Raw genomic sequence first — 23,762 nt, 5'->3', positions numbered from 1 at the left:
AACAAAAAGGGATGGTGTTGGCAAAGTAAAGAGAATGCGAAAGAACTATGGTACCATGCTCCCAGTACAAAGGCATGTCTTTATGTTTAATCAGCTGAACAGGGCTGAAACTTGCTTGTCTTTATTTTATTCCCTACCTTATCTTCAAAAGCTCAGTGAAAGCATTAACTTGGCTTTCAAGAACCAAGAACACAAAAATAACATCAGAGGCCTGCTGGGTCAGACCAGCAGCCACCTAGTCCAGCATTTGGTTCCCACAGCATTTTCCCAGATGCTGTGAGAGACCCACAAGCAGGAGATAAACACAACAGCCTCCCATTGGCTTTGTCCACAAACTTTACAGAAAGACTTCCACTGCTAGAAGTAATATATAAGGATCACCAGGAGCTGTCGATTGTCCTTTCCTTCTTTGTCTTAAAGCTGTTTGACCTTGGTGGGAGAACACACCATTCTGAACCCACTTCTGCCTTCTTCCTTAGCTCTCGTGGCTAGTTCTTCCCAGTACTGAAACTCAGTATAGAAAAGAAGGAAGGTGTTCTGCCATGCTCCAGACCCATAAAAAAATTTAGATTACCACATGATCTCCTCTAAAGTATTTGCTCTTAATAACAAACAACAATAATGTATTAGTTACATTATTTATACCACTGGTAACTGAAGTCTCTGACAGTTTACAATAGAACCTTTAAACTGCTGAAGCGAGAAATATTATAATCAGCAAATAAAATATAGTATTAAAATTATATTATTAATTAGTATTACTATATTAAGGGATGCGGTGGCGCAGCGGCTTAATGACGCTGAAAGTTGCCCGCCAGAAATGGTCGACACTTCAGCGGTTCAAGCCCAGCTCCGGCAGCAGAGCGAGCTCCTGCTTCCTCCCCAGCTCCTGCCAACCCAGCAGCTCGAAAACTTACGTGAGTAGAGAAATGGGGATTCTAACCCCAGTGGGAGGAAAAATGCTGGCGGTGCCTTGCAAAAGGAGTCGGGAGCAGTTGCCAGTAGCGCAGAAGCCGCGCTCGCCCAAAAAAGGCACGAAGCAATGGAAAGCCCGCCTCCTGCGCTCACCAGCTGGGCTCTGCTCTAGGAAAGAGGCGATGGCAAACCACTTCCGAAACACCTTGCCTTGAAAACTGCAGGGACTCGTCCAGGCAGTCACTGCAGAATCGGTAACGATTGAGTGCGGATAAAAAAAAAAATTACTATATTAATACTATTATACTATTAAAAAATTTAGAGCAACAATTAAAACCCTGTGTAAAGAAAGGAAGAGCCACTAGGTTCTCTCCAGCTGCTGGCCAAGTGCTGGATTCCTTGAAGTTCCTCCTAGGGGCTCTAAAGAAGAAACAAATTTAGACTTCCCTAACTCAGGAATGATGTTTTATAATAAAATTTATGTTTCAATTATTCTGAGTTATATTTAAAGCCATCCCTTAGCAGAATAGGATGGATTCTTCTTTCCCCTTGTTTCCTTGATGTTCTCATCTCCTCTTATATGAGCTTCAGAGCAACAAACAAACAAACAAACAAACAAACAAACAAAAAACAAACAAACCCAAAAAATTCTACAAGCAATTCAATCTGAGAAGCTTAGCAGGCCAGCTTGCGCAACTAGCAAACCATCAGCATGATAATAACACACTAACCAAGTTTTATGGTCTGCCAGATATTTGAGAATATTTCTGTGTTTGTGGTTCCAGGCAGTAATACATTAAGTCTCATATGGTATTTGGCTTGGCTGTTTCTATACTGATCTGAGATAATACATAGATTTTTATGGACTTGGGGCCTTCTCTTTGGATTTTATTTTGTTATCAAGCTTGTAATTAATTTGGATATAAGCAAGTTGTAGGAAAGAATAATATATTTTTAGTAATTAAATAGATTAAAACATCTGTAATCAGGTACATATCTAGGCTACCAATCCCTAGCTCTAAAATGCTTTTAAAAATAATAAGGAACAAAGGTGAAAGTAAGGAGCTGTGTTAGTCCAGGTGTGTCATTGGGCATGGTTGCTATTGCCCCAGCTGTTCTATGGTTTTGCGGTAACTCCTCAGGATGCATGGTCCAAACTTTGGTCCTGGGATCCTTGCTTAACTGGACCACAAAATACTTGATCTGAGCATATATGGATAACAAGAAGCAGGTGCCGAAGGGGGAAGCAGAATCATGCAGAGTAGTCACACTTCTGTATCACTATACGTGGCAGACGTTCTGTCACCAGCCATGTCATCAGCACTTGTAAGAAGGTCATATGCACATTTACTGCAATACATAAATACGCAGGCTTACTCAGAATCCACCAGAACAGCAACAAAGTATTCAGGAGACTAAAAACTAAATTCTATCAAGAGGCATTGAAAGAACTAGGGATGTTTAGCTTTGAGAAAGAAGGCTGAGGTTGGATAAAATAGCACTTTTCAAGTGCCTGATCAGAAGATATCTTGACTCATTGGCTCTTCTGTTTGTAAGTTTTTAACCCTCTTGTAAGCTGCCCAGAGTTACTTGGTGAGTGAGCAGTCTTAGTAATGGAACAAACAAATAAGAGCTGTGCCTAACACCAGAGCAGGCCATGATTAAGACCATAACTGTCTTAAGATATAGGAAGGCATGTTGTATTGAACACGTGCAAAAAGCCTCTTAGTAAAAGCAGTTCAGCCCTGGAGCCAATTACTCAGAGAGAAGGTAGACTCCCATGTACTGGATGCTTTCAGACAGAGGCTCTGTCTGTCTGTCTGTCTATCTGGAAGCTTTCTTATGGATGCCTGTACTGAGCAGAAAGTTGGATTACCTAAATGGCACCTTCCAATTCTCTGATTCTGTAATAAAGACATATCCAGGACAATCACCGCACCCATTAGGTGGAGAATCTCTACATAATGGGGTATGAATGATCATCATTGTGCCTATTGGACTATGGTTGATTTGTACTTTTATTGTTTTTTAGGTTTTTATTATGACTTGATGCATCAACTTCTTGGAGTTATTTTCCAGGTCCTGCAGTATATTCAACACAGTGAATGAATCAATGAATAAGGAAGTAAATAAATAAGTAAGTAAACACATCATCATGCATATAAAATATTCAGTATTTTAAAAGTAGAATGTGTGACGTCAGATACAGGCCAGTGGTGTTGTGGGTGGGGAGAAAGGTAAGCTTGTACAAACTTATGACCCCTTCAAGAACTTTTTAGGATGTTCATCAATATAGAGATTCATTTCAAGGCCCATTCCATTGTTTAATTTATCTTCCCTTCCCCTGTTTTACATAGATTTTACACAATATAGCAGAACACAGATGGAATAAGATGACAGACTTCTGAATGCACCACTTGGCCAAATACTTATTGATGCTTTCCCATGTGAAAATTCTTTGCAGATAGAACTAAGACAAAGGTGAATAATATGGGCTAGAATCTTATTCCATAATACAGTGTTTTAATGCAGAGAGTGGTATTTACATTAGTGGGGCTCCTACTTACAGTGTCAAGTGACACAGACCACTCTTTCTTCTCAGGATTCTTTACATTTCATTATTTTGTAGGGTAGAAAAATGCCCCCAAACTCTGAGCAAGATGGAAGAAAAAAACATTCTGCAATAAATGAAATTCAACAACAAATATTTCCTTGCTCTTAGCATCTCCTCCCACAACTTAGTTTTTCCCACTCCACATTTCTTGTTATGCTATAACAGCAGGATTGTGCCTTAGAAAATAATTATATGCTTAATTCACATTTACAACCTATTTAGCTGACTTAGTGAGCCCTAACTAACTTTTTACTTATATTTTATATTTCAAATCCATTACTGTGTAGTGATGCTTTAAGCATAATAGTTAACACGGTCTCTCTTGAGGGCTTTCGGAAGAAAAAAGATGTGTTAGGAATGAGCTAACTTGATGTATTCATATCCTCTGCTTCTTTTGTCTCTAAAGGTTCCACTCAAGTTCCTATTGATTTGCTTAGAGTGGACTTGCCCTTCATTTTCCTGGAGAGTTGAGTGAGGCAGAAATTCCTCTCCATGCTCCATGCTAGCAACTTGTATTTATTGAGAGTTAGTGCAATGGTTAATGAGTATGGAAAAAATAGCCATATTCACTTACTTGGCATAAAGGCCTTGGCAGATCCGTGTCCCTTTCTGCCTGACTGTCTGTTCTTCCTCCAAACAGCTTTCCTCCATGTATTGTTACTTAGCTCTGCTTTGTGGGCATTTTTCCAAAATCTAAACTCCACTGGCATTTATTCAGAAGACAGAAATGTTACTGCATTCTCATTGGCATTAATGCCAAAATAACTTCTAAAGTTATATGACCCTGGGATGCAAAGCCTTCTTTGCAAAGGATACAGATATTCCAGACAAAGAGAAAATTTAGTACAGGTAGTCCTCACTTAACGACCATTCGTTTAACAACAGTCTGGAGTTACAATGACCTTGGGAAAAGTGCTTCACGACCCCCGCAGTCATGTGATCACAATTTGCATTCTTTTTTATGATGCCCATTAAGCAAATCACTGCAATCATTAAGCAAATCATGTGGTCATGAAGTGAATTTTGTGATGGAAGGCATGAGCGGGGAGGATTCTGGAATGGAGCTTCAAGGTTACAGGGAGGGGGAAGTGACATCCCAAGCATCTCCTCAGCCCCCAGCTGGACTGTGTGAAAGTAAGGAGGAGATTGGTCCCTCCCTAAGGGCTTAATGGTTATAGTTGCTCTTGTTGGGGAGTTGGGGTTAGTCTGGCAAGATTCTGTCTCCTAGATGTTAGCTAATAAAGAAGCTAAGCTAATTTCCAGACTGTTTCATGTGGTTCTTGGACTGAACCTGACAATTCCAGCAAAAAATGTCCATTGGGGAAGCTGGATTCGCTTAACAACCATGTGATTTGCTTAACAACTGTGGTGATTTGCTTAACGACCATCCTAAAAAGGTTGTAAAATTAGCTCCAATTCGCTTAACAACCAAATTGCTTAGTGACCTAAATTCTGGTCCCTACTGTGGTCGGATAGCAAGGACTACCTGTAGACAGCTTCCTTTAAAAAGTAAACAAATAAGGTTAATCAAAATGGAAGCAAAACTATTTGGGATTTTTTAAAAGAAAATAATTACTTTCTAATTAATATACTGATATGCAGCCCAACTAGATGCATATTTAATTCAGAATGAAAATGTACTATGTTCAATAGATATTACTCCCAAGTAACTATGAGTGAAATCCACAATAATTTAAACAATTATATTTTGTTATTTCAAGACTTGTCACTTCTTAGGATTAACAGCTGTTACCAAAAGAGTATATCGGATTTGCAATATTTTTTATTCCTTCTCTATTATTATTATTATTATTATTATTATTATTATTATTATTATTATTAGGGTTTCATCCTCATCAGGTCGGTGTGTAATTGCCATCTTAACTTTTAAAAAATGACTTTCTTCTCAAGCAATTACAATTTTAATTATGTGTCACATATAAGATCTTATATAAGCAGGGAAAAATCTTGACTTGTGCAGTCAGTTGGGAAAATCATTTAGAGAGTGGGCAACTTGCCAGGGAAAAGACAAGAGAGAGAGAAAAAGTCCCAATTTCCTCTTCTTCCTATTTTTTTTTTTTTTAACTTCATCAAATAATCAGAACTGAAGGAATGATGATCCAAGCCTATGCACATTCACAGGCAATATATTAGATTTAAAAAATGAACGTAAGTGGCAGCAGTTTAGCCCTACAATGCCTGTATAATTGGTTGCCCCAAATGAGAGGCTTTTTTGGCTCTTTGATTGTTCTTGCAATTACTAGGTGGGTGTCTCATGCTCCAGTTAGAAATACTGCGAATATCCCATTCTATTGTTCATTGCATGCCTAACTGAATAACAATTATCTTTTGGAAAAATGCCACCACCATGGAAAACTTAACCTTTCTAGTTGCTCCCAAGCCTTTTTATCAAGCAATTAAGGCTGGATTCAGAGAAGAATTTGGGCTTCCTAGAAAGTGGCTAGCCTATTCTGGTTACATCTTTCAACATATGAACCATCAATTAGCGTAATCGTTAAGCGACTTCTATCCAGTGAATTCTGTGAGACTGGCTTCTACTGTAAGTAGACGTGCACAGAATGAGGCTCTGATCAAATTACTCAGTAATCAAGCCCAAGCAAGAGGCCCATTCTACCTCTGTCCACAGATTCTGAAAAACAAGTCAGACATGGGCTGGGAAAAATAGGTGTCAGGTGGAGCAGAGGACATCAGAGAAATCGTTTTATCACAAAAGGCAGCAGACCTTGCTGTCAAGAATAATTAAACAACTCTCCAATGATATGCTCTTCATATAGGAATAACTTTATGTTAGACATCTGGAGAAGATGGCCTTATGACCCACATTATAAAGGTCAGTTTACAGAGGAACTTCTCTATTTTAAGGGCCGTCCAGTCCAAATGTGGTATAAAAAGCTTTTAAAAGGGAGAACAAGAGACTTTAGACTATCCATAAGTCAGGCATTCTCACTATGTTATAATTTTATATTTAGTGTACGTATATTATGTTTGGTAATTCATACAAAATAGTCATTATTTCAAAACTTATATCTGTCTATCTACTGTATCTCATTCTATGCAAATTTTTAAAATTACATTAATACATGAGCTGCATTATGGAAGATTCAGAATTTGTTGCAAGGCATGGATTAGTTATGTTCTTGCTACATTAGCTTCCTTTTCACTATTGGCTTCACAGATTTTTCTAAAATTTTCTTTTTCTCCTTTGGTTCCTCCTTCACCCTCCCCATGCCCCATTTAGAGCTGGAGTACTACAGTTTCAGCTGTCCTAATATCTACCTCTCTTTCCCCTTCTTAAAGCTACAGAAGATGAAATGTATTCAATAAAGCAGGCTTTGTCCTATGTTAGTTATGTGTTAACAGTGCTAAGGCAATGCCCCCCCCAATCGACTGAATCTATGGATGAATTCATAAACATACATGAAGCATATTGGCTTCATCCTGTGTGCAGTGATGTTCCTTCTCAGCAGCTCTGAAGCCAAATGAAAGGGACTTGCTGCCTCATTTGAATCTCAATAGCCAAACTCTTTCAGCAAAAGCCACACATTTTATGGTGGCTGAATCACATTAATCAGACTGCTTGTCCCTTTCTAGTTGACAGTAATAAGAGACAGGTGGCCCATCACAATGCAGTGAGGATTTCTGCTCAGCAAACTGCTGGAGTGTGCGCTGTAATAATGTGGACAATTAACATTCATGCTTTGGGGCATGTTGGAGGTGGGGAGAGCCTAACAAGAGTAAGAAAGGATTTGATGCCATGCTCTGATGCACATTAAGTCACTCCCAGCCCAAATGCATTTTGAAAACAAGCTGTAACCATTTCAACCAAATTATTTCAAATGGAAACGTGCAGGTGACCTTCATTTTGTGTGATGCTTAGGGATAGAAAGTAGTGTGAGAAGCAGAGCTGAGTCAGGATCTAGGGTGTTGAACTCCCTCTTGAGACCTTAATGGACTACACAACTATGCCAAAACAGAAGAAATCATGTTATAATTAGCACAGCATTAATCACATAATAATTAACACAAGCATTTTGAGTATCAATGGCTTACCACAATGTGTCATCGGATGAACACTGCATAATGAGACCACTTTGGATTGTGTAACTAAGGCTATCCAGTAACTAAGGCTATCTAGTTCAGGGGCTGGCAATAAGTTGTGAAAAGAAAAACTATAAAGATGGTAAGAGGCTTGGAGGCTAAATCCTATGAAGAACAGTTAAAGAAACTGGGTATGTTTAACCTAAAGGAGAAAAGACCAAGGGGAGACACAACAGCAGTTTTCAAATACTTGAAAAGCTGTTGCAGGGAAGAGGGTGTGAATTTATTTCCCACAGCCTTGGAGTTTTTAAGTTCAATATATATGTATATATAATTCCAATTATATACTGAGTTGTACATTCCTGAAATTCAGCTGACTGGAGTGGCCTATACATCCTGTAAATACATAAATTAAGAAATAAATAAAACTAGCTCCCACAACAGGTCAAGTACTGAATAAGAATAAGCTTCACAGAGGAAGATCCAAACTCAAAATAAGGAACAATGTCGTGACCATGAAAACTATTAAGTAGCAAAGTTGTGAGTGCTCCATCAATAGAAGTCTTCAAACGAAGGTTAGGCAGCCATTTTGTCTGGGATGGTCTGAGGATTCCTACCCTCAGCAGAGGGTTGGACTAGAAGACCTCCAAGATCCCTTCCAACCCTATGATGCTGTGATACTCATGGAGACACCTTTTCATGTCCATTGAGCTCCTGGCCTAACCTGCCTTCTCTATTTCTAGACCAGTGTTTCTCAACCTTGGCAACTTTAAGATGTGTGGACTTCAGCTCCCAGAATGCTGGCTGGGGAATTCTGGGAGCTGATGTCCACACGTCTTAAAGTTGCCAAGGTTGAGAAACACTGGTCTAGACCATTGACATTAAAACAAAATGAAATGAAAAACTGTTGTAGGGTGTCACTCTCTAGCATTATACCATGTCCGAACTCATGTGTTCACTGGGTAATCTTTGTCATGTGACATTTCTGCTACAGGAACTGCACTAGCTACCTAAGTGCAATTCAAGATGTTGGCTCTTTTCTACAAACCCTATGCAGCTCAGGGCCTGAGTATCTACAAGACTGCTTTTTCTAGCCCAATCCACGTGAACAGAGATTTCCTGTTGCAGGTCCCTGGAAAGAGGTGTTCTCCTGAGGGCTACCCTCCTCTGGAATAGCTTGCCCCCCCCCAAGGTAAGATTGGTCCCACTTTTATAGCTTTCCAAAAGCTTGTTTGGCAAGGCCTCTGGGATTTGACTCTCATATTATGGATACCAGATGTGAATGTTATCCTTATTTCTATTATAAAAGGTTATTTATTATATTGCTATCCTTGTGTTGTCACCATTGTTCATGTACACTGTCTGAGACTGAGGCAGATTGTACATTTCATACAGAAACATAGGTCCCTAGACATTCTTAAGAAATTAAAATGCAGAGTTGGTGCAGCTAATGCTTTGTGTAGAAGGCAAAGTGTCCTTTAGCTGGAGTTCTGGTTCAGCAGCATCTGAGATCTACCATTTTCCCTCTGTTGGTGTAACTCTTAATGACTATTAATATTGCTTAAGTCTATCTGGCTGCTGTTAGAAATAGCCTTAGATAGACTTTGATCTAAGACAGCAGGGTGATTCATATGTATATGTGCATGTGTATATGTATATACAACATCTAAGATAAAGTCAAACCACAATAGTGTGTTGTATGACTCCAGTCTTAGTATACATCAGATGTGTGCAATGACCTCTGAAATTTTTTGGCACAACTCCCAGAGTCTTCTAAAATTGGTTATCAAATTTTATAAAATTGAAAAAAAATTATGGGACAAAAGGGTAAGCTGTTAAATACACAACTGGAGAGTAATTATATAAACTTTATTTAATTTCAGATACATATAAAATAAAATAAAATGTCCATTGTTTTTTGGAGTGAAACACTCATGCATCCTCAAAGGCTAAGCAGGACTCTTGGCTCAGATAGCCTTGTCCATGCAGACTATTTAGGAATATAAAGATTACGAGTTGTTTCAGGGTATCTGCTTGATTAAATCCGAGGGGAGGGGGGGTTGCAACTGCATTATTGGTCAATATTTAAATCCCGAGCAATACAATTCTGTATGACCTATTCACATGTCCCATTAAGCCATGGCTTGTTTTGCCATGGTTTTTTTTTTTTAACGAACCACAATTGGCTGGGTTTCCACAACATTCTAATCCAAAGTCAAACCAACTGTACTATGCCTGAGTATGATGTTTGATTCCATCTATGTGTTTGTGGGTAGGCTCTTGGGCACACAAATATGCAAAGCCAAAAACGTTTCCAAGATCATGAAACCTTTGAGGCTTTCTGTAGTCATTTGGCTCTTAGTTCAGTGAGTGAGTAGTAGGTTCAGCACAAGTGAAGGACAGATTGCAGTAATGCTGTTAATATAAATATCTGGCAGGAGTAAAGTCATTTCGTAGGGTCATAATGGAATTGATTTGCCCTTTCATCCCAACAGGCTAACATAAAAGAAAATTGACTTGTCACACGACATATCTCTAGAAATATGGATGATATAAAACAGAGCTTATGAAGGTGGCCTTGTGTACTTACCTGGGTAGATCGGTGTTCAGTACTATTTCTAGAATCTCAAAGGAGGGGAAGTCAACGACTGAGGAAGCTAATAAAATGTTGCAAATCAATTGGCTTGCTGGTAAAATGTTTTGCTGTTTCAATCATGAAAGCTGATCTTACCAGTAATGTGGCTCCTGACATATACCATGAACCTTTTTTCTAGATTAACAGTAGAAAACTATACAAGTCTACCAAGAAATAAACATCACTGAGTTTTGTAGAAATTATTCCCAGTTAAGTACAATTACAGATTTACCACTTGAATTCACAGATCTTGCTAAGCCATAATTTGCTGTAAACCGCCCAGAGTCGTTTCAATGAGATGGGCGGTGACAAATTTGATAAATAAAAATAAATAAATAAATAAAATAATACAGTTTATCTGGCCTTAGCTTTTCATGTTGTTTGTACACATCCATTGTAAACCATGATTTATGGCTTAGTGCAGTGAGTATACACAGTCATTATAGCATATTCAACAAATTGTGGTTAAAACAAATTACAGCTTAGTACAATGTGTGGAAGTTGAAGTAGGATGCAAATCTGTCAGCTGGACATTGGACAAATAACAAGATACAGCTCTCAAGACTGTTTGAAATCCAGGGAGCTACTATTGTAAAAAATACTGTTTTGACAAAATTCTCATACCAAAATTGTCATGAAAAAGCACACACCTCAAATGATTACCTTTAGTATATAAATAGAACATAAACAGATGCTTCTCAAAATCAAAACAACTATACTATTTTCTAGCTAAAAATTATAAGTCCCTGGTATCAATTATAGTACAGATCTAAACATGTTAAGTCCAAAACAGTCCCATAGCCTCATAAAGGTGTTTGGAATTTTGTCCTTAAGATCTTTCTGTAAGCCCACTGTGTCCATGTTAGAAATTGTCTGTTGTTCTTTCCTTCTCATGAATGTCATATCATTTCAAAATCATAGCACATTTTACTTTTGGCAATACTCAAAGCACCATATATTGGAAGGCCATATATTGAAAGAATATATTGCTAGGAGACCATGTGATTGAAGATAATAAATTTGTGTGTGTGTGTGTGCGTGTGTATTACACTTAGTTATGTAAGGAAAAAAACCCTGCATTTTTGTCCCTTGTTACCAGCTAACACTGGCACATCTCTTAGGTAACTAGGAGCTCCAAGGATGTTCTCTAGGGCTCTTTCAGTTCAGCTTCCCATGGTACCTAGTAAACAACATAAGTGCATTTCCCCTATTGGAAAAGCAAAGAAAAAATATGAACAAAGAATATAATTATGCAAAGGTATAAGAAGGTATCTAATCTTAAGCAGAAATCTAATTTTAAACTGGGAACCACCAAATTATAATCATTCATTTAATATGCCCCTTGCTCTATCTCAACTCCAGTAGGGGGAGGAGAGAGAGAGAGAGCATTGCCAGCAAGTTGATCAAATCTTCCTCTGGAAATCTTTATAAGAATGTGAATATATGCCAGATCCACAAGTTAAATCCTCACTTGATATCCCTCAGGTTACAGATCTCAGGATGTCTTACAGGCCTGAATCTTCACAGCATTCCCACCTTCATTTTCTCTCTCCTTCTCTCCGTCCCTCCCATGGAGCATGATGGGACTTACGGACCTGTCCTCAACCTCAGCATGTTCAACACAAATGTAATGGTATGTGGGAATGACCTTGGGAGACAGGAGCAAGAGCCGCAGAGTAGGCAATGGTCAGATAAGAGGCAGCTGAGCCTGCAGAAGCAATGGGGACATGGCAAACATCTCAGACGGGACCCTCCCTAGTTTCTTGGCCTGTAAAGGCGGAGAAATATACTTTCAGACTTTTAAGATTGCAAGATTTTACTTAATGTAACCTTACAATAAAGTTAGAGCTAGTACTTCTGGGTGTGCTTCTTGTCTGGACTACCTCGCAAGGCTGACAACAAATAAGAAAAGACGCTACATCTATGAACATGTATGTATATATGACTGTATCTGTTACTGAGAATCCTATGGTGCCAGAATTCCCTGTCATGCCAATAGTGTGACTGTATGAAGGGAGGAGGAGAAATCTACCAGGAACACCCAGGTAGGGGAAGATTGCTCATTCAGGGATGATTTTTCCATTCTCACTGCATTTCCTTTTTAGGCCTTCTGGTGCTACTGAGATTTTTTTAAATCACTGTCCTTTACTTCATGAATTTTGAAAGCATTTGGAGTGGTCATTATTTGTCCAGAATTTGAAAAAAAGCTAAATTTCTGTAAGAACAGCGTTCTTTTTACTCAGCCTATCAAAGAAATGCCTTGATAATAGGCATATTGTCATATGATAAGAACGTATACTGTAGGGTCTCTATATATGAAGTCTTTGTTCCAAGGTTTTGTACTTACATTGCTACGTCTTTACCAAAAGCAATGCTGTGGTAGAAGAGGCATTGAGGAAAACAATGGGAAAGAGTTTAAAAGCACAAGCAAGATAGCTAACAGCAGACTCCTCTGCTGAAAGGTGGTGTGTGTGCAGAGGAAGCAAGGTCAAGCTGATGTGGGAGGTTCTTTCCACCTTCTGCTTTATGTGTCTTGCATCATTAAAATGATATAATCAGAATTGAATGCCTCCTGCAGGGCACTAGGATGCTGAGTTCCCTGAAAATAAGGGGGGAAAGTACTTCAGCGGGAGGACAGAATGAAAAGAGACCATGTTAATTGGATCTCTGAGGAGAAAGAAGACTTTCTCCCTATGGATGAAAATCCCGCTAACAGGATCCTGGTCTGGTTTTGATTCAGACTTACAGTTATCTTGTCTGCTCTTTCAGTTTCACTTTGGCTCCCTTATTAAATTTCTCTTTAGAACTGGGGGATAGAGTATGAAACACACCGTAACAACTACAGTGCTTGAGCAGCAAGAACAGAAAAGGAAGAGAGCGAGATGCTTTCATGCTACCTCTTTTGTGCTCGAGACTGGTAATAGTAGCCATGCTTCTGCATGATACAAGCTGAGGCTTGTCCTCTTCTCTACTGGGCCACCAGGTGGTTATATGAACACCTCCCCCCATTGGATGCTTTCCAGATGTTTTGGGACTACACCTCCCAGAACTCCAGCCAGCATGTTCATTGTGAATGCTGGGTTTTGTCATTCTTGTACCTCAGAAGGCACCAGGTTAGAGAAGAGTGTAGAGGAATTAACTCAAAAGGATTCAGGCTTCCCAGAAGGCTAAGAAAGTAAATTCCTCCCCACTTTACCATTTTAGCAGTTGTTCTTTCCCAAAATATAAAGTCATTGAAAGAGAAATTCTCACAAAATCAAATTGGTTAGAATGTTTGATTGGGGCAGGGAACACACCTTTATTTAAAAAAAAAGAGCCACAAAGTAGACCTGAATCCAGAACAGCCCCTGGTACATGACTTTAACTTCATTTATTATTATTATTATTTTTAAATGACTTCATTTTTTTTTCTGTAGAATCACTTCTCTTGCAACTCCAGGTATTTGCTTCTTTTTATTTTGGGGAAAGTGTAAAGGCAATTGTCAGCTTCAGTTGCATGTGGAAACATGTATGAGGATTATTTATTAATGTAATATAATTGTTTATTTAAAGAAAGTATATGGCTGCTCACCTCAAACAGTGTGATTCTGGGCAATATATGAGACAGGTGGCTACGTAAGTCCAATAAATAAATAAATACATAAGAAAAATGCAGTTTAAGAAACCAATGGACATTTTAACTCTCTAGCTAGAGTGGCCAACGCACAAGGGAAAACTGGATCAGGAGCTGTCCAGCTGTTGTTGTTGTTGCTGAGTCTTTTTTGGTGGAAGTGTGGGGAGGGTATGAAATGCGTGATTTTAAAACAGACATTTAAGCTTTCTTTACCCTGATTTTGAAAAGGAAGGAAGCAAATGCACAATATGATAACAGCAGCCACAGAAATGGAATATCCTCCAGCTCTAATGTATTATCTTTATGTATCCTGCCCAATGGTCGTCTGTGTGTTTCCTCAGCTGTGTTTTCCTCTCCACCAGTAAGAGAGACTCTCATTTCCTCAGTTAAAGACCTACCTAGAAAAAGCAGCCTTCCATTCACAATCTGGTTCACCAATGGAAAATATGATCCCTGTCCGCTGCTCTGCTGTGCCCACAGACCACAAAGAAACAACCCTAGCTGAGACACCTTGTTCATTTATAGTCAAAGGCATCCAGTATAACCCACAATGACATCATGTCATCATGCAAATGATGCCAATTATGCAACTTGACCCTGCAGATGCAAATTACATCATCATTCCATTTGCCTGGTGATATGGTGTGTGTGATGTCACTTGGCCTCTCATGGAAATCTATATTTACAGTGTTACATTCCATCACCTACATGGCATTAATGCTGTGAAGGGCCTATTGTATGAGTTTAGGAACGTAGGGAGTTTCCTTATCATGACCTAGTTAATACAGGTAGTCCCCAGTTTAAGAACGAGTTCTGTTCTCAAGGTCTGTCCTTAAGTTGAATTTGTACGTATGTAAGCTGGAACAGTATTATTGTATAATTATATAAGTAGTATTGTGTATTTAACTCAAATCACTGTGTATTTAACTCAAATTTTGCTACAATAGGCTCCGTTCTTAACTATGTGTCATCCTTAACCCGGGGACCATTCTTAACCCGGGGACCACCTGTACATTGCACTTAGCCATAATCTGTTTCAAACATAGTTGGTGAAGAAGCTGCAGAAGGCTGGCTTACACATATCACTAAGCCATAAACCATAGTTTATACATCATCATGACTGTTCACACAAGACACTGAAATACAAAGAGTGCAACCCCACTTATTTATTTACACTATCAAATCGTCAAATCAAATCTTTATTACTGTCCTAGATCAGCATGTATTTAAACTATTTATTTATTTAAACTCTTTGTACGTCTGCCCAGCTCACAAAATGTGACTCTGGGTAGCTAATGCAGGAATAAAAGCAAAACAAGATCAACAATAAACATAAAAATACCACAACATGACAGTGTAAAACAGCACATACAGAGGTGAAAAATTCTACATGCTCAAAACCGTAAACCATTTTCCAGATGGGCTCATCCAAAGCCCTATCCCAGTGCTTGGGAGAAAAAACAAGTTTTAGGGCAGGGTTGGGACCATCTGAATCACAGGTTCCAAAGGACAGGTGCCATGACAGATGCTTCCTGGATCCTACCAAGTGGCATTGCTTCAGGGAGGAGACTCAAAGCATGCCCATTCTGCTGGAACTCATGGGATGGGCAGACATAATCAGATATAGGCGGCCCTGCAAATAACTTAGCCCTGTGCCATGAAGGGTTTTATAAGTGATAACTAGCACCCTGAATTGTACCCAGAAGCCGAAAGAAAGCCAATGTAGCTCGCAAAGTAGTAGGGTTACATGAGCATACCATGGTACACCAAGATGGTCCTCAAGGGCAACTCCGAGTAGAGTGCATTTCAAAAGTTCAGATAAGAGGTGACCAAAACAGGATCTCCTGATCTAGGAACAGGTGCAATTGGCACCCAAGATGGAATTGTGCAAAGGCCCTCTTGGTCAAGGCTGCTACCTGCTCTTCAAGCAGGAGCTGCCAGTCCAAGAGGTCCCAGAAATTGCATACTAGTTCTATCTGGGAGAGTGCAGCCCCATTTAGGAAACCTAAAACCCACACCACTCTGTCTTATCTGGTTGAGCCAAAGCTTGTTTTACCCATCAGCCTCTAACCCTATGAAGACTATCTATAATATGTCAACCCATTCCTTGAGCCAGATCTTTGGGTCCAACTAGCCCAGAACCACAGAACTACAAATCAGGATGATGCCATGTATATTATGACATCATTACACAAATGACTGTGATTTGCATATCACCTGCCTCCCTATAGATATCTATGCAGAGCACTCTCAGCACTGAAGAGCGTCTTCAAGTCACAGTTTTTCCAGCTCTGCTCTAAAAAGGCTGAGGACTGAACGTAGGATAGTCTTTTGCCAAAACATACTCTATCACAGAACTAGAGCTCAGTCCCACAAGCACAATATCTGTAATTATCCAAGAAGAAGGAAGCTGGGGGGAGAATTAATTTGGTCATAAAATAGCCTCAGTCTTTTTATTAGAATATAGCCACAGGGTTTTCCTTCTTCAACTGCAGGATTTCCATTATCATCTATTCTGACCTAATAAAACAAAGAAAGTGCTAATCCCCTTTTTCCACCATTCTCCTTCGTTGCTTGCAGACACTTCTCCACCTCCAGTTCCTAAAGTCTACAATAGTTTCTGGCCATTAAAGCTCAATGATCTGCTTCACATATGACACTACGCAGAATGAATGGAGCCACATATCATATCAAGCCAAAAGCAAACAATGGCTTAGTACAATGTATAAATCAGATCTATGACTATTTGGAAATCAATTACTTTTTCCCGTTGGAAAATTACTGTGGGTAATTTCCATTTTAGTTTGCGCCCAGCACTCTCTCAGTCAATCCCTATATCCAGATCCAAGCAAGCACACATACCACTCAGCTCAGCTAGCAAAAATATGACTTCAAGTTTATTTATTAAAAATCAGTAAAGATCAAAACAGCTAACTTCTAAAAACAGGATAAAAGACAGGCAAAAGAAGGGAGAAAGAGAGAGAGGTACAACAGGCAATACAGTAATTTACCTTACCTCTATGTATATCTATATCAAAAGGCACAAAACTTTCCAGAGCCACAGAAAACACGAGTGTGGGTTATTAGCATGGGACAGTCTCAAAGGAAGTGACCTTTGGTTATTCCAGCCTTAATCCTTTTATGTACATAACCGTAGCAGAAAAAAATATAGAAAGTAGGACATCAACTAACCCCTCCTCTATTCTGCATCACAGTGGAAACAATTTGGTTGATAGGGATCACGTATCCAACAATTCCAGTTGCCTTTGGAATAACAGGATCATTGCGGAGTTTCAGGAGTGGCTAAATTTAGGTTATACTTCAGCAGGAATAGCATATAAAGAGGGGGGAAAAAGCATATATCTGCTTTCTGAGCTGTATTTAAAATAGGATCCTATTTAAAATAGGATTCTGAGAGGGAAAAAATACACAGTATACTAGGTGCAGAATTCAGCTTCCTGAAAACCTCAAGCTTTTCTGTTTTTGAAAACAAACCACCAGCCCTCATGGATGCAAAGATATGCTTGAAAGTGTATAGGTAAGGCCTACTTACAAATGTTTGGAAGAAGAATGGTGGACCACTAACATTTGCAGTTACTCTACTATGGGGTACTAGAGATGCTGATAATCCATCCTCATGACTAGCAATGTTAGGATATGTTATGTAATTTTTAAAAAATGCAAATATGCAGTATTTATACAAATTACAAAAATAAACTTCTTGATGCAAAATGGGTCTTCTAAATTTAGAACTGTCACTGATTAGATTTAGTTAGAAGTGAGGAGATGCAGCCCAGCTGAAACTGCTGTTGCTCTTTCTGGAGACATGGAATGCAATAGAAGTAATTATGTACCTCTCTTTTGACCCATTCAGGCAGAAGGGCTTGCAGAGTTAGTGGCAGTGGTGGAATACTGTAAACCTCAAATCATATTTAGTAATGAATTGTTGGGTTTTTGTTTCTTCCCAAATTTAATGGGAACTGAGCATTATAATGAAGAATAAAATAAAACTGATAGCCATTGTCATTGTCAGGAAGCTGAATTCTGCACCTAGTATACTGTGTATTTTTTCCCTCTCAGAATCCTATTTTAAATAGGATCCTATTTTAAATACAGCTCAGAAAGCAGATATATGCTTTTTCCCCCCTCTTTATATGCTATTCCTGCTGAAGTATAACCTAAATTTAGCCACTCCTGAAACTCTTTAGGGTCTCTGGTTTCAGGATAGCGGAAATTTAATGGGAACTGAGCATTATAATGAAGAATAAAATAAAACTGATAGCCATTGTCATTGTTTTATTGTTCCATCCAGTGAGTTGTTGGACATTGTTCAGCAGTTCCATCCAGTGAGTGAAAACTTTCAACCTAGATAAAAGACAAGGCTGTCTTGTGCTAAACAACAAAATGGTTTGTATCCCATCCAGGAGAGAAAGTAGGAGAGGCTGAAATGAGAATCCACAGAGAATGAGCAGAAAATTAATACTGCTGCCAAGGAGAGAGAGAGAGAGAGAGAGAAGAGCGCGTAGTGTAGAGACAAATAATCAGCTTTTAAAAGATAAAGCAAAGAAGAATGAATTCATCATGAGAGGTGACTGAATCAAACAAACTGTATAAGCTGTGTGGACTTCTCAGTGTTAATGTTGCCAGGGTTGAGAAATACTGGCCTAGACTGTACCAAGCTTTTTCCAGTGTTCTCTCTTCAGGGTTTTCTTTTCAAGGTTATTTTTGTGCAAACTGACAGCCCGACCGTGTGGAAATCTTCCTGCAAACTGGTGTTCAGACATAAGCTTCATCAGTGCATAGGTTCATGCCAACATGTAGATGGGAGGTCAACAGCATGCTCAAAGCTACTGCTGGAGCTCCTTTGCAGGGTGGCACCAAGGGCTCGAGAGTCAGAAGAACGAACACACTTCCTTGAAGCATAATCCTGCGGGATCCCAGAATTCCCCAGCCAGCTTGTCCACACAGCTTAAAGTTGCCAAGGTTGAGAAACACTGGTCTAGGCAGTATCTGTGTCGGAAGGCAACGGATAAACAGGGATAAAGTGAACTATCCTACCTACTTCTTTCGGTTTTATTGGTTTCACTGTCAATTGCTGTAAGTATTAGGAACTGGGTTTTTTCCTGTAATGTTAAAATGGAATCTGCCATCTTGTAACTTGACTCCACAATTTTATGCTCTGTACTCCAGAGTGACAGAAAATGAGCTTTAACCATCTGTTTGGTATCTTTTTAGGTATTTGAAGAATGCTACCATATCGTCTCCCACTTTTCCTTTTTCAAGGCTAAGTACTCCCAGTTCCTTCAATCTGCAGGGTAGAGTGCAATTAGCTCCCCTGACTGATTGCTGTCCTCCAGCATTTGCTTTAATCCTCCCCCAAAAGATAACCATCACCTCCCAAGCGCACACTAGTGCAACCTTTAACTCAGGCTTGTCATTCTACCACCTGGTTCTAGTCCTGCCCTCTGAGCAACGGAGAACAAGTCTGCTCTGTCTCATGCATGACAGCTTTTCTGGGTATTGGAAGACTTCTAATGGCGTCTCTGTGTGGACATCCTCCAGTTGCTCTCATCTGTCTTAATCTGAAGCAGCCTGAATTGGATGCTAACTAGTAGTATTACTGCCAAAAAATGGATGTTTGTACTTTTATACTAAGCACTCTAATTTTGGAAATCCTAATTTCAGCCTTGGGTTATGACCTTGAAGGGAAAACTCATCTCTGACGTGTATTTTTATGAGTGCAACATAACCTCCCAGAGCCACTGTTTCAGGCAGTCTCATTTAACCCAGTACAGGGCTTTTGTAACAGAACCAGAAGATTTGTGTTTAGTACGGGATTTTCTCCTTGCCTTAATTTCTGAAGATATAAATGCATTAAAGTACAGTTTTTTTCCATGCAGATAGGGAATTCTGTTGACAGTTTATAGTCATGCAAAGCAACTCATCAACTTTCCAATTCACTGCATTCAACGTCAGAAAGCTCTATCACATTCAGCTAATCGAGGCATCATGCCTCCTGTGAGCACTGGGCAAAGGAGGTAAATGATATTTATGAGAGTACTACCATCTGGAACTAGTGGAAACCATCCTGTCAAGATGATTCAAGCAGCCCTCTGGGGGAGTTTTCTGTGACACCTGAGAACACCTCAGTTGCTGGAAGGAAAGGACACTTTTAAACACAGTACTTTTAAGAGGACTGGAATATGGTGAATTTGGATATTACACTAAGTCATGGTTTTGGTTGGTTAGCTTTGTTTAGGCTCAGCATGGTATGAATCTGGTTACTCTGATCTGTAAACCATAATTTATGGCTTATCATAGTAATATGCACCTTTTTCTGGACCCTGGACTGCCTTTGACCATTGAATGCTGAGACCCAACCCAAAAAGTAATGGGTGGGGCTAGGTCAAAACCTTACCTCCAGTGAATAAACTTGTGTATAGGTTATATGATTACATTCCTTCATCTGCTGAATGATTTCCCCCTTCTATTATATTAAAAATTATAACTTAGTAAAAACTCTTGAGTATCTCCATCCAAGGCTCTGGAGCACTGTACACAGCCCCGGACCTCAGGTTATATACCTAGGACTTAGGTGATTGTGCAAGCCCAGCCCACCAACAAACAAAGAAAAAAATGGTTTTGCACAATGTATGAACCCAGGTTATAAGAAGATCCCTGCTGATTTAAAGGAGAATTTGATCCCATCATCGTCAAGCTGATGCCTCTGGAAAATCCACAAGCAGGGCACAGGTACAACAGCACTCTCTTCCTCTTACACTCAAGCAACTGGCACTGAATGGCAGCAAGTTCTCTGATATTGGAGACAGCATTTTGTCACAATAGTGGTTAAATGTGTGTAACTGGTAGCCATCGCTGCGTCTCCTATGTACCTTGTAAGGAAGGTTTCCTTCTGCATCTCAGTTTTACTGGATAGTCAGAAAACAACCATCATCAAATCAAATTTTAAACTGTCACATGATCATTGTTATTGGTGTGAGTTCTATCCAATATTTATTAGATTTATCTCTTGTTTTTCATATAGAAGTTCAAGGAGGTATACATAATAGTGCTCCCTGTTCCTACTTGCCCCACAACAAGCACCAGTGAGTAGGATGGGCTGAGAGAGAATGTCTGGCTGAAAGTCACCCATTGAGCTTCCAGGGCTTAGGGTGGGTTAGAACCTGGCTCTCCCTGTTCCTACCCCTTAGCCTCTACATTACATTGACTCCGATATGTGAATCAGTCCAAAACTTTTATGTAATTATTTCTTACATCAAAATATAAACTTTTGATCCATGGCAAAGATCTTATGGGTTGTTACTAAAACCTGTAGATATAGGCATTATTTTTTTTATATTTTACAGAAGTGTTCAAAAAGTGCTTCAGATATCAATAGTCCCAACTGCAAAGTAGGATTGATGAATTTCAAGAAAGTGTGAAAAACTGGAATAACTAGGAGTCCCTCCTCTTGGTACCTCCACCAAAGTCCATCTAATAATATGAACAGCACAATAGTTTGATCTAAGACTGGTGGATGACAATCTTCCCTGCCTTTGTGTTGTGTGAAAATCCAGAAGAAACTGCGTGTGGATAATTACTATTTGTAATGCAGAATCTTCTGCTGACTCTGATACCCCCAATGTTAGTGCTACAAACAGAGAGAATACTCCAGCAATTTTCATCTATACCAGGTATAGTAAATGTGCACACTTTTTTTTTTCAAACAAAACATTGATCTGAGTACTACAGTCACAAAGAGATTGGAAGGAAGCATTTACAGAACCAAAGTATTGCCTGCTCATTTAGAATACCAGGCAGGAAGTACTAAAATAATGTACATGTTGGCACATGTGTTAATGGACCCCTGTGGCTTGATGTAGCTCATAAACAGAATTCTACTCCTAGAAGCCCACTGCTTCTTAGGAAACAATCCCATAGCTCCATCTTTTAACTGCAGCCACCTAAAACTGTTGGTGTTCAAATTCTCTTCCTTTCCACTGTAATAGTATCCAACACCATTAAGTCCTTCCTTTGTGTTTTACTACTAAGGGAATGCCTTCATATTCCAAATATGAAGTGCAGAGACCAACTTGTCTCAGCACCTGGTTTTTATTATTTCTAAGATACACTCAATTTTCATTTACCATACTGTCCCAACAGTACCAGGCCTTTTTGTAACTTGAGACTTCCCCTTGTGCTCTGGTTTCAATCTCTCCTTCTGACATATTTTCATCCTTCTGTTTTCAGAAAATGAGAAAGAAAGACCTGAGGACATAGAAAAAAATCTAATGCAGCACCAAACAATATCTTTAATAATTAGAAGAATCCTTTATTTATATTTAGAGAGAGGGCATTTAGGTAGTGCCCAAGCACATATACATCTAGCAACTCAAAAACCTGCCTCCTGGATTTTGAACAAAACTGATTGATTAATTGACTGACTCATTCATATGGCTACTCATCTCATTCTCATTACTCTTAGTGGCTTACAGTACCCTAAAAAGTCAACACAAAAATTAGATGTTTCATTTGCATCTCTCTTTGTCATAAAGACATAAGAACTTTACTGCTTCAAGTCAAGGGGCCACTAATTTTGTATCATGCAGCAGCCAACCAAATGCACCAGGATCTCACAAACAAGACAGGAGGGCCAACAGCCCTTTTCTATTCTTGCTTCTTAGCAGCTGGAAGTTAAGATCTGTTGTCCATTATTCCGGAGTGACTAGAAGCCTTTGCTGGTCCAGTCCAGTCCCATTTTAAAACAGTTGAAATTGATCCCCATATTTGATAGTCGAAATAGGTTTTGAGAACATATTCAGGGCCGAGGGAGGGTGTTTTTGCAAAACAGTTGCCAGTATGCAGGCCTGGCTGCAGGGTGTGGTTAAAAAAAAAAAATCAAGATGGTGGCCCCGATGGGTTGGCACATGAGAAATAGACACAGCTTCTATCATGCTGTTGGGGCCACCATCTTGACTTTTTTGACTACACCTTGTAGACACCCTGTTTGTTGATTTACAGAGAGTTGGTTTATAGAGTCATTGAGAGTTGGGTAGCATACAAGTTTAACAAATTATTATTAGTACTATTATTATTAATCCTCCTGTTTCCAGCAGTGTGCGCCCCTCTATTTCTTATTCTGCTATTGTCTTTTAAAAGCAGGTTGCCAGACATCCAGAGCCCTGGGTTGCAGCAGTCCACCATTTTAACCCATGAAATCCAGTTGTGCGTTGGGTAGAGAGCTATATAGATTCAAACAACAACTAAATAAAAATTAGAGCTTAGCGGCTGTCCTGCAAATAAAGGTGATACTTGAGGGATAGCACTTTGCAATATGCCAGCTTCATATAAAAGCATCATCATCATCATCATCATCATCATCATCATCATCATCATCATCATTTTTTTCTAAATGTAAGAACAAAGGAAGCAGGTCAGGAAGGCTGGCAAGTACCAAGGAAAGCATCCTCTGGCACCACTTTGGAAAGCCAGATGTTAAACCACTCCCATTTTTGCTATTTCACAGTCTGACAGCATCTGATTTCTTACCCTTATCCAGAAGGGATGTGAAATATTTATTGCAGTTCGATTCATTTGCATCCAACCCTTCTTTTTTTTAAAAAAAAGTTTTGCAATCAAGCCAATGCGGGGGGGGGGGGGAATCATTACCACATTACTAGTAAACAACAAGACCAATAATGACTGAAGCCAACACTACCGCCAATCTGACATTTCTTACTCTTGTCTCTACATTCCTGACAACTTGATTGAATTATTTTCTTTTGAGAAGTGAACTGATCTGATACAAGCCTTTTTGGAAGTGTTTATCTGCTCTCTGATCTTTAATTTAAAAATGTATTATAGCAAGGATTCTTGTACAAAGGAACATTGCTAGATTTGTATAGGATTAGAAAAGAACATTTTCT

At 39.2% G+C, this 23,762-nt stretch overlaps 1 protein-coding gene and 1 long non-coding RNA gene across 2 annotated transcripts in view; one reads left to right on the top strand and one right to left on the bottom strand.

Annotated features, from left to right (window-relative positions):
* FRMD4B (FERM domain containing 4B) overlaps positions 1–23,762 on the bottom strand; it is a 224,965-nt gene that overhangs the window by 179,138 nt on the left and 22,065 nt on the right. The window lies entirely within an intron of this gene.
* Positions 2,321–12,026, top strand: LOC148216742 (uncharacterized). The gene is made up of 4 exons (XR_015795085.1): positions 2,321–2,467; positions 2,948–3,052; positions 8,583–8,780; positions 11,709–12,026. It is a non-coding gene; the product is annotated as an uncharacterized LOC148216742 (long non-coding RNA).

Source organism: Python bivittatus, unplaced genomic scaffold (genome assembly GCF_059951505.1).
Source record: "Python bivittatus isolate LINGU-HERP-01145 unplaced genomic scaffold, Pbiv_v1 ctg000080_np1212, whole genome shotgun sequence".
NCBI classification, from domain to species: domain Eukaryota; kingdom Metazoa; phylum Chordata; class Lepidosauria; order Squamata; family Pythonidae; genus Python; species Python bivittatus.
This window is presented reverse-complemented; position numbering and strand designations above follow the sequence as displayed.